This window comes from Canis lupus, chromosome 22 (assembly GCF_003254725.2).
Source record: "Canis lupus dingo isolate Sandy chromosome 22, ASM325472v2, whole genome shotgun sequence".
Taxonomy (NCBI): Eukaryota; Metazoa; Chordata; class Mammalia; order Carnivora; family Canidae; genus Canis; species Canis lupus.
Window position 1 is genome coordinate 33348056 of NC_064264.1, and position 12405 is coordinate 33360460.

Genomic DNA, 12405 nt, shown 5'->3' on the forward strand with positions numbered 1-12405 from the left:
GCTAATGGTATCTGTAACTAGACAGAGCTTTACAGTGAATTGAGAAAGGACTCTTTTGACTGTTATAATGATAATTATTGTGACTTTGATATAATGTTAGGTAGGACTTGCTCTCTTTAATATGTTTTTAGAAATAAATTCAAGGCAGATAAATGATTCATCAAAGCAATTGCAAGCAATTTCTAACAGATTAATTCTGCCAATTTCTCCATAGAGAATTAATGGATACAAGGGATATACAAATGATAGGCAGAGTCTGACTTAATTTGTTCATTTTATAGAAAGGAAAATGATTGCATCAAACATAACTTAAATATTGCATTTTCAAGGAGCTTATTTTATGGTATATGTTTGTATTTCAAATGGAAAATTGTATTCCAAAAATCAAGTAATCAAATCACAGTCCTAGAAATAATGCTATTTCCATACATTAAATTTACATACTTGAGCATGCACAATGAGAATACTTGAAGTACTTGCAAATTCTCCCCTTTCTCCCTCTATCTTTTACATATCAATCTATTTTATAACTGATTCTTCATCTATCCCTACTTCTACTGCCTTTTTATGTTTCTCATTTTTTAAATTTAAATTCAGTTAATTAACATATACTATTGATTTCAGAGGTAGAGGTTAGTGATTCATCAGTCTGATATAATATCCAGTGCACATAACATCATGTACCCTCCTTAATGTCCATCACCCAGTTACCCTATCCCCAAACAAGTGCTGAAGTCCCCTCCAGCAACTCTCAGTTTGTTTCTTATGATTAAGAGTCTCTTATGGTTTGTCTCCCTCTCTGTTTTTGTCTTGTTTTATTTTATCCTCTCTTCCACTATACTATGATCCTCTGTTTTGTTTCTTAAATTCCACATATGAGTGAGACCATACTATAATTGTCTTTCTCGGATTGACTTCTTTTGCTTAGCATAATACCCTTTATATCCATGTTGTTGCAAATGATGAATTTCATTGTTCTTTGATGGCTGAATATATATATATATATATATATATATATATATATATATATATATATATACCCCACCCCACTTCTTCTTTATCCATTCATCTGTTGATGGACATCTGGGCTCTTTCCATAGTTTGGCTATTGTGGAGATTGCTGCTATAAACATTGAGGTCCTGGTGCCCCTTAGGATCACTACGTTTGTATCTTTGGGACAAATACGTAGTAGTGCAATTGCTGGGTCATGGCATAGCTCTTTTTTCAACTTTCTGAGGAACATACATACTGTTTTCCAGAGTGGCTGCACCAACTTGCATTCCCACCAACAGTGTAAGGTTCCCCTTTCTCCTCATCCTGCCAACATCTGTTATTTCCTGACTTACTAATTTTAGCCATTCTGATCGGTGTAAGATGGTACCTCATTGTGGTTTTGATTTGTATTTACCTGATGCCAAGTGATGTTAAGCATTTTTTCATGTGTCTGTTGGTCATTTGTAAATCTTCTTTGGAGAAATGTCTGTTCATGTCTTCTCATTTCTTGTTTGGACTATTTGTTTTCTGGGTGTTGAGCTTGATACTAGCTTATTTGATAAGGCATTTGCAAATATCTTCTCCCATTCTGTCCATTGTCTCTTGGTTTTGTTGACTGTCTTTTTTGGGTTTTTTTGCTCTGCAAAAGCTTTTTGTTTTGATGAAGTCCCAGAAGTTCATTTTTGCTTTTGTTTCCCTTGCCTTTGGAGATATGTCTAGCAAGAATTTTCTGCAGCCAAGGTCACAGGGTTGCTGCCTGTTTTCCTCTAGGATTTTGATGGATTCCTGTCTCACATGTAGATCTTTCATCCGTTTTGAGTATATTTTTGTTTACGGTATAAGAAAATGGTCCAATCATTCTTCTGAGTGTGGCTGTCCAGTTTTCCCAACACTATTTGTTGAAGAGACTGCCTTTTTTCCATTGGATATTCTTTCATGCTTTGTGGAAGATTAGTTGGCCATAGAGTTGAGGGTCCATTTCTGGGTTCTCTATTCTGTTCCATTGACCTAGATGTCTGTTTTTGTGCCAGTACCATACCATCCTGATGATTACATCTTTGTGATACAGCTTGGAGTCCGGAATAGTGATGCTACCAGCTTTGGTTTTCTTTTTCAACATTTATTTGGCCATTCAAGGTCTTTTCTGATCTATACATATTTTAGGATTATTTGTTCCAATTCTATGAAATAAGTTGATGGTATTTTGATTGGGATTGCATTGAATGTATAGATTGCTCTAGGTAGCATAGACATTTTAACAATATTTGTTCTTCTAATCCATGAGCATGGAATGCTTTTCCATTTCTTTGTGTCTTTCTCAATTTCTTTCATGAATTTTTATAATTTTCTGAGTACAGATCTTTTACCTCTTTGGTTAGGTTTATTCCTAGGTATTTTATGGTTTGGGATACAATTGTAAAGGGATTGACTCTTTAATTTCTCTTTCTTCTGTATCATTGTTAGTATATAGAAATGCAACTTACTTCTGTGCATTGATTTTATATCCTGCCACATTGTGGAATTCCTGTATGAGTTCTAGCAATTTGGGGTGGAGTCTTTTGGGTTTTCCATATAGAGTATCATGTCATCTGCAAAAGTGAAAATTTGACTTCTTCTTTGCCAATTCTGATTCCTTTTGTTGTTGTTGTTGTTGTTGTCTGATTGCTGAGGCTAGGACTTCTAGTACATGTTGAACGGCAGTGATGATAGTGGACCTCCCTGCCATGTTCCTGACCTTAGGGGAAAAGCTGTCAGTAATTCACCACTGAGAATAATATTCACTGTAGGCTTTTCATATATGGCTTTTATGATATCAATATTTTCCCTCTATCTTTACACCATGAAAGTTTTAATCAAGAAAGGATGCTGTACTTTGTCAAATGCTTTTTCTACATCTATTGAGGGGATCACATGGTTCTTGTCCTTTCTTTTATTAATGTGGCATATCACATTGATTAATTTGCCAATGTTGAACCCCTTCTGTAGGTCAGGTATAAATCCTGCTTGGTTGTGGTGATTAATCCTTTTAACTTACTGTTGGATCCTATTTGCTAGTATTTTGGTGAGAATTTTGGCATCCGTGTTCATCAGGGATACTGGTCTGTAATTCTTTTTGGCGGGGTCTTTGTCTCATTTTGTGATCAAGGTAATGCTGGCCTCATAGAAAGAGTTTGGAAATTTTCCTTCCACTTCTATTTTTTGAAACAACTTCAGAAAAACAGATATTAATTCTTCTTTAAATGTTTGGTAGAATTCCCCTGGGAAGCCATCCAGCCCTGAACTCGTTTGTTGGGATATTTTTGATTACTGCTTCAATTTCTTTGCTGGTTGTAAGTCAGTTCAGGTTTCTATTTCTTCCTGTTTCAGTTTTGATAGTTTATAGGTCTCTAGGAATGCATCCATTTCTTCTAGATTGCCTCATTTGTTGGCATTGGCATATAGTTGCTCATAATATATTCTTATAATTGTTTGTATTTCTTTGGTGTTGGTTGTGATCTCTCCTCTTTCATTCATGATTTTATTTATTTGGGTCCTCTTTCTTTTCTTTTTGATAAATCTGAACAGCAGTTTGTCAATCTTATTAATTCTTTCAAAGAACCAGTTCTTAGTTTCATTGATCTGTTCTACTGTTCTTTGGGTTTCTATTTCATTGATTTCTGCTCTAATCTTTATTTTTTTTTTCTTCTCCTGCTGAGTTTAGGCTTTATTTGTTGTTTTTCCTCCAACTCCTTTAGATGGAGTTAGGTTGTGTATTTGAGGCCTTTCTTGTTTCTTGCAAAAGGCTTGTATTCCCTCTTAGGACTTTTGCTGTATCTCAAAGGTTTTGAACAGTTGTGTTTTCATTTTAATTTGTTTCCATGAATTTTTAAAATTCTTCTTTAATTTCCTGGTCAACATTCATTCTTTAATATGATGCTCTTAGCTTCCATGTATTTGAGTTCTTTCCAAATTTCCAATTGTGATTGAATTCCAGTTTCAAAGAACTGTGGTCCAAAAATATGCAGGGAATGATCCTGATCTTTTGGTACTGGTTGAGAACTGATTTGTGAGCCAGTATATGTTCTATTCTGGAGAATGTTCAATGTGCACCTGAGAAAAATGTGTATTCTAGCGCTTTAGGATGAAATGTTCTGAATATGTGAAGTCCATTTGGTCCAGGGTATCTTTCAAAGCCCTTGTTTCCTTGTTGACCTTCTGCTTAGATGTTCTGTCCATTGCAGTGAGTGGGGTGTTAAAATCCCCTACTATTATTGTATTATTATTGATGTTTTTCTTTGTTATTAATTGGCTTATATAATTAGCTGCACTTATGTTAGGGGCATAAATATTTAGTTGTTAGATCTCTTGTTGGATAGACCCTTTAATTATGATATAGTGTCCTTTCTCATCTCTTATTACAGTATTTGGTTTAAAATCTAATTTGTCTGATATAAGGATTGTCACCTCTATTTTTCTCATGTTTCTCCTGACTTGGTCTCTGAATCACTGATTATACTCAATAAATATTTGTCAAATGTTCAATGACCAAACCTGAACTGGGTCGCTCTTGGACGTACAATTCTCAGATTGGTCCCACTCAGTCAACTTGCTCCTATCCATCTACAATACTCGAAATGATCTTTATAAAAATTCAAAACAGATCTTGCCACTCTCTTGCACAATGATCTCTCTTTAGTGCCTTCAGTTTAAAGCCCCAAATCCTTAACATAATATATAAGACCTTTCATAACATGACCCATGACTACTTCAGCCTAATTCCAACTATATCCTGCACAGATTTCCCTTATACCAGTTTTCAGTGTTCCCAAAGCATCGGGATTTCATTTTTCTTTTAAATTTGATTCTTTTGCTTGTGTGGTTCATTCTATTTATATTCTGGCCCACTCTTTTCCCATTCCCTTTCTGCATAGTTCTTTATTTTCAAAGGTCTTGTCCTCTGAATATATTTGCCTCAGTCCATGCTCCCTGCACCCAAGCTATGTGCTTACCCATAGTTCCTATCAAGGTAATGCATAAATATGTGTTTATTCATCTGGCTCACCTACTCAACCTGAGCTCCTTGAATGCTTCAGTCGTTCCTTCATCCATCTATTTATGTGTTGTGTTCTCATACTTATTATAATGTCTGGAATATAATCAGTTCTCAGGCACATATCTTCTGAATCAAAGCCAAGCCATTGTAGGAAGTTAAGGCCCTAAGTTCAATGGAACAAAAAGTAATATTTACCAAGAGCCTTCCATGATTAAAAAAACTTTCATGTTTTTATCCTCACAGAAACACTCTTAGATGGGTATCATTGCTCCCTTTCCACAAATGAAGGAACTGAGATTAAATTATGGACTCAAGGTCATATAGCAAGGGAAGGTTATAGGCAGGTTCCAAGCCAAGTCTGCCCATTGTACTTCCATGCTCTACAAATCCATCTACTGGGCAATGGACTTTGACAAATATGTTATTTTCTCATTGGTTTCTAATTTGCTAAATCTAGCTAATCTCATGAACTAACTCCTACCATGATATTAATGGGTTCATATGCTAGCACAGATTATCATTTCCCAAAGAGAATATTTTAACATGAAGGAAATATTCTACAGAAGCTTAATTGGAGAGATATTCAGGGGTCATGATCTTTCCAAGATCTTTTCAAGGTTAAGGAAGAATCTGCCTGGTTCAATCAGTGGAATTCAGATATGTGACTTTACATAGAAATTAACACTAGGAGCATATATTGACACTGTTCCTATTTATAAAGAGTAATAAATGTAATATACAACCCTCAGGTATAGTATATAATTCACACAGCTGGCCGTGAAGCAGAATAAAGAAAGTACCAGATCCTGAGACTTATTTACTAAAATCCCAGGGAAACTTATATAAATGTATTTCAGGAAAAAAAAAAAAACTATCAAGAGCTGCCATTTGTAATATTAATACCTATTTCACTCTTCATTTACTGTACACTATATGCTAGGTAAGGTGGTAGGCATTTATTTTTTACATAAACCTATGAGAGGTACTATTACATAAATTACCGTAACCCTGGCATAAGCAGGTTTGTATGTTAAAATGTCTAAAATTTGTATAAGAATACCTCTCATATAATGTCATATAGACAAAAAAAAGTCAAGGTTCAAAGTCAATGCCCAAGTTATTTCCACCATTCCATGCTCTGGGGTTCTAGACTTCTTCGAAAATGATGCACCATCCATCTTAAGACACACTCAACACAAGAATCAGATCAAGGGGCGGCCGGGGTGGCTCAGGGGTTTAGTGCCACCTTCAGCCCAGAGCCTGGTCCTGGAGAGCTGGGATCGAGACCCACAGACTCCCTGTGTGGAGCCTGCTTCTCCCTCTGCCTGTGTCTCTGCCTCTAGAGCTCTGTCTCTGTCTCTGTCTCTCTCTCTCTCTGTGTGTCTCTCATCAATAAATAAATAAAATCTTAAAAAAAAAAAAGAATCAGATCAGGGACTTTGCATGACTGGAAGAGGAACAGGAAGTACGGATGGGAAGTGAGTGTGAGTGTAGGAGGATGTGTGGAGAGGTAGAGGGATGTATGCACAATAAAAGTGCTCTGGAAGTAATGGAGTGTGATGGGACACTGAGGGAATACAATTTTACCTCTGTTTATCCAAACGTCCCTCTGACCTCCATTCTGAGTGTGAAGGAGACACATGACCTCAGAAGGTCAGGGCTATTTGCTGCTGTGGAATGCAGCCAGCATTCTCAGTACATCTCTACTTTTTATTAGAGGGAAATAAGAAGTGAAGGAGGACTTGGGCCATAATAGGCCATTTTCCACAGACCATTTCAAAGAGATGTGTTCTCAGAAACCATCCCCTTATAGGTTTCTAACACAACTCAATCAATATATTATTGAAGAAATAAAAGATTTGCTGACACCCACCACCAACACAAATCAAAGATGTGTGGGTCTTGATTACATTTTCTTTTTGTTGTGCTGCTCTGCCTATAATTATTATTTTTAAAAATTACTAAAAGAACAGTGTGTTTTGAAAAACAAAAAAAAAACAAATACTACGAGGTTATGTTAGGCAAATAGTGACAATGACCCCCTTATGTCCTTCTTTTATGTGTCCTTAGGAATGGCCTGTTCATGAGCTGGTACATAACTTTCTAGAACTCTTCTGGGTACATTTATATAGGTTTCTTTTTTAAATGACATTTTTCTATACACATTATTTGCTACTTAAATCTTTTCATTCAAAAATGATCGTGGACATCTTTTCATACATTATAAACCTACCCCTCTCTTTCTGTTTTTCTTTCTTTCCTTCTTTCTTTCTTCCTCTTCTTCTTTTTTTTTTTTTTTAATGGCTTTGTAATATCCCATAGTTTGGTTATAGTGTAGTTTATTTAACTAGTGTCTGTTTTGGGTTGCCTAAAGTACTTTATAATTAAAAAGAAAAAATCTGGACATAACATATGTGCCTCTGGATGAATTTTCTAGCATAATTTCAGGGACAAATGCTATTTGCAATAAAGATAGATTCTGAAGCATCTAAATGAATGTTAGAAAAAGATCTGTGAGAAAATGTTAAAACTTGCCAAGGATTACTCCTGTGAATTCTTGCAGATGTAATTTTGACAACAATTTTTAAAGAAAGAGTGAATAACAGAGATGTGCATGCAACCATTAAAAACTAGGAGGGAAATGGAGTAAATAATCTGGAAATCAAGCCTTTGTTATCATTCTAACTTTTTCCTTCTCATAATCTACTTTGCTCTTAAAAATCTACAATTTACACAAATCTTTAACATTTGATTTCTAAATCTGAGGACAGCTTTCAAATATAGTGGTTAAATTCTTGAATATAGTAGCACCACAAATCAAGAATATACTACATTTGTATCTTGAAGATTTAGAATAGTACGAACCAAAAAAAAAAAAAAAAGGACAAACTATATTTGAGAAAACTTCTCTTAGATCATTCATGATATTTGTGGTAATTTTATCTGAAGGAGAATTTATATTAAAGGTGTAATCAAATTTGTTTTTAATGCCCAACATATCAAATATTCTAGAAAATGTTTAGTTGGATTTCTACTGAAAGTATTTTGTTTTTATCATAGCTATTATAGTTTTTCATTTTTCTATAGCAGTGATACTTTGCACATTTATTTATGAATATATCCTTGCTAAAATGTGAATTATTTTAATGATTGTTTTGTCTTATTTATTTTTACCACTCCCCATTTCAGGCACTGACCTAAATCAAGTCATCAAAAATGGGTTTCATACATCTTTTTGGAGCAAGAACTAGAAATTGTATATGATGAAAGGTTTTAACTACCATTAAAGAGAAAAAGAAATGGCGTGGTTTATTTTTTAAGTGTGCACTCACATACACACACACACAAAGTAGTAGAGTTGAAAGGAGAGAAAAAAGAGTAAAAGTTCATTGGAATCCTGTGATTTATAGGAAAAGGCTCAGCGAGCTCACATAAAAACCAAAGGGGGGAAGTGGTCGGACATTGGGTCAAATCTCCATTCAATGTTGTGTAATAAAAGGCTGACTGTAGCCTTTCAGCCTTGCTTCTAGTCATAGACAATGGCAATTGCAGAGCAAGACTAATAACAGGATTTAGCATAAATCCGCCACAGGAAGTGAACAGTTGTACTAGCAAATAATTAGCCAGGAAACATTTTATAGCAGCATCAGGATGCGTCCGTGAGCTTTCAGACTCTCAATGCATTTGTGATCATGAAAACATAATTAGTTCTCGGTGATTGTAATTTTTGTGTGTGTTTGTTGAAGGATAGTTCTTTTCCCCTCCTTTCTTTTCACAAGCAGGCCTTATTTTTCCTGTCCTAATTTAGCAGCCCCAGCGAGGGTTTTGAAGTCTCAAGGGAGGGGTTTCGAATGTTCTCTTTTTTCTCCTGCTGATGCTTTTTTATTGCAAGGTGGATGGTGTTTATTTTGCACGGCTAACAAGTGAGTTCAAAGCAACACGTTGCTCTTGAACTCCTGCCAGATTCCCAAAGCTGAAAGCCCCCCTGCCTGGTAGAGCCGACCTGTACTATCAAAGCCTGATTAATTTGCAAAGGAATGTCAAAATGACTGGTGCACCGCATTTTCCACCACCCGCTTCATTTGACACTTAAAGGAAAGCTAAGTGGGAGTGTAAAAGGAAGGAAATTCATTCAAGGCAGCACACCCTATAATGTGAATTAATTTCACAAGAAAAATGGGAGCTCTCTGCTGAGTACTTCCCGTTTTCATCTTCTTTGCTCTTTCTTTTAGCTACTGTTTTCGTAAGGGCTGCTAATAAACATTATGTTTCTGTTCTCACATCATCCATATTAAGAGTAAATGCTGTCATTAGACTTGGCTCTGAAATTCTTTGTGTCAAAGTGCCTACATGAGGCTGCTTCATCTGATTCAGTCACACCACTTAAACAGCAGCCCCATGAAGACAAAAGCTTGGTTCAGGCCAATATTTTTCTCCTTTCAACGCTTAAAAAAAGCCACTTCAATCAGAACCAAGAAATCTGTTTATGAGCAAATACAAATTATTATTGGAGAAGGCAAGACTGATGAAACAAAGTCTTACACTGAATTTCTGAAGGTATAATTCAGACGTGATTGGAAATTCGATTCAGCTTACATATATGTATTGATACTAAAACAAACGTCAAGTAAATACAAGACTTCAATTTCACTTACTCAGATTTTAATCTGTATCTTGATTGCCTTTTATAATCTCAAACTTTATTTAAAACTTGTACTGAAAGTATGATATTGGCATATTCTTACCAAGTGAGATCATCTACAAATCATTTCCCTTGGCACAGACCCTAGAACTCTATTTAAGCCTATACTTGATTATTTTCCCAGTGCATTTGCATGAATTCTATAGATTGCTATTATCATCACCGCGGTGAACAGTAGTAATCTCACCTTCAGATTGTCCCCCTTACTTGAGTTTTAACTATGCATTTCTTTACTGTTACCCTTTGCCCTACACTTAACTCTGTACATCAACATGACTTATCTCTATTATCAGAATATGAGGTAATCTGGAGGTGAATCTTCTGGCAATGCCTCAGTTGCTTGAGAGTGAGCTACTGGGGTATGGTCATGCTGTAGTTGTCTAAAAGTGAGTGCAGGTCAAACTGAGTGCCGTGCTGCACATAGAGGAAGGCTGTAATGCCACAAACCCAGATTTGGATTACAACTGAAGCACTTAATAGTTATGTGGCCAAGACTAATTAATGAAACTTTCAAAGCCTTAGCTTCCTCATATGGACAATAACGTTAATAATAGTCCCTACCTTGTGGTTTATTGTGCTTGGTACTGTGCATGTCAAATAGGAAGCACTCAATAAATATTAGCTATTGCAAAATCATAGCAGTTTGGAAATTCTGTGCTGCAAGAATTAGGAATTTCCTCAAGTGGGCTTTAAAAATAAGAAACACCTGATCTAATGGGACAGGAATCTAGAATTAAGCCACACTCCAGGTTTGGTGTGACCAAGTCTTCAGTTTTGTCTTGGCATTTCTCTTGGCCCTCTTTTTTGGGTTAATTTCATCCTTGGGCTGGCTTCCCTCATGATTGGAAAAGAGCTGCCAGCAACAACTAGGACAGTCATCTCCTTTGTTCAGTTCAGCAGAAGAGATAGGAGATAAAAGTGCTTCCTCAGCCATAAAATAAAACTTCCCCTTGTAGTATGACTGAGGGTACCTTAAGCTCTATACTCATCCAATGTGGCATGATGGCAGTCACCATGTACCCCGATTGTTTTAAGCCTGGTTTTCCAGGCCTATTCCTAGTAAGGGGGAAGAGAATTTCATGATGACATATACCAATGAGGATCTCATCCTGGAGCTGAAGATGGAGGTCATCTTTTTCTGAGTCACATGAGCTGGAGGCAGAAGGGTGGATGAATAAACCAAGTTGGAGTTCTATTAGGAAAACTGAAAGGAATGATGGGGTCTATCAGTTAGTGCTCCAGAACAGAAATAGTACACTAAACTGTGTAATTTAATAATATTCTAATTATAAAGGTGAAAGCAGGGTCTTTCTTTTAGTTAGCAACAGACAGGAGCTGTTCCCATTTCTAAGCCTGAAGGAAGAGGGAGAGAAGTAGTGCTAGAACTACATCATTTCTATTTTTTTCTACAAAGAATATGTACAATTTTTATAACCAAATAAGGTAATAGTAATTATTTTGTAAAGGCTGTTTTTATGGAGTTGTGTTAATTTTCTATAAAATTTACATATACCAACTTATTCTGTACTGCATTTGATCCTTTTATTTATTTATTTTTTTAAAGATTATTTGAGAGAGAGAGAGCCTTTGTGGGCAGGGGGAGGGGCACAGGAAAAGAGAGAGAGAGAGAGAGAGAGAGAGAGAGAGAATCCTGAAGTGGACTCACTGCTGAGCAAGAAGCTCAACACTGGCCTGATCCCAGGACCCTGATATCACAACCTAAGCCAAAATCAAGAGTCAGACACTTAACCAACTAAGCCACCCAGGCACCCCAATATTTGATCCTTTTAAAGATAGATGGCCCTGAGATAAGTAGGAAAAAAATGTTTTTCTGTTTAATTAATAAGGAATAAAAAGTACCCAATGCTTTTCTAAGAGCCTTTTTTTAAATCAGGAAATTGCTTAATATTATTTAAAATCACCAGTTACAAAAAAAAAAAGTAAAATAAAATAAAATAAAATAAAATAAAATAAAATAAAATCACCAGTTACAGTTTAAACTTCAATTGTGCTTAAAGTTCATGTAAGTCCTGGTTGATTTTTATGGGCCAGCAATGGGACAGCAAGATGAAAAAGATAATGCAGTTATCTTTAAAGGGCTCATGAAAATGTGAACAAAGGTGAACACAGACATAGATGTGCACATACACAGACAAGGCTGAATTGGGAATAGGATGGGCATTCAAAAGTCAGAGAAGAGGTCAGAACACAGAATGGCATTTTAGTGGAACTTGAAGGCTGAGTAGTAGATCATGATACTACTGCATGCTATTCATACATGATGTGCTCAGGAGATACTGTTAAGTTTGGTGAGGACTTAGGCAAGCGGGAAGGTGTAGAAGGAGATGAGCCTGTATTTTCATGTTACAAAGTTGGGCGTAAGCTCTGTACCCAGTGAAGAGGTATTACCAGGCTTTTATTTATTTATTTTTTATTATTACCAGGCTTTAATCACCAAATTAGATGATCACAGATTTTCATTACAGAAAGAAAATCCTAATGGCACTAAAGGAGGAAATTAGAGACAGATAATGTTTTCAGGAGACTCTCTAAGACAGAAAGAGCAAAGGGCCTGGTCAGGATCTTAGCATGGAATAATATAATAAAGGGGACCCATTTGAAAGATGTTTCTTGGTAAACAAACAGATTGGATGAATAAGGGCTTGGGATAAATTG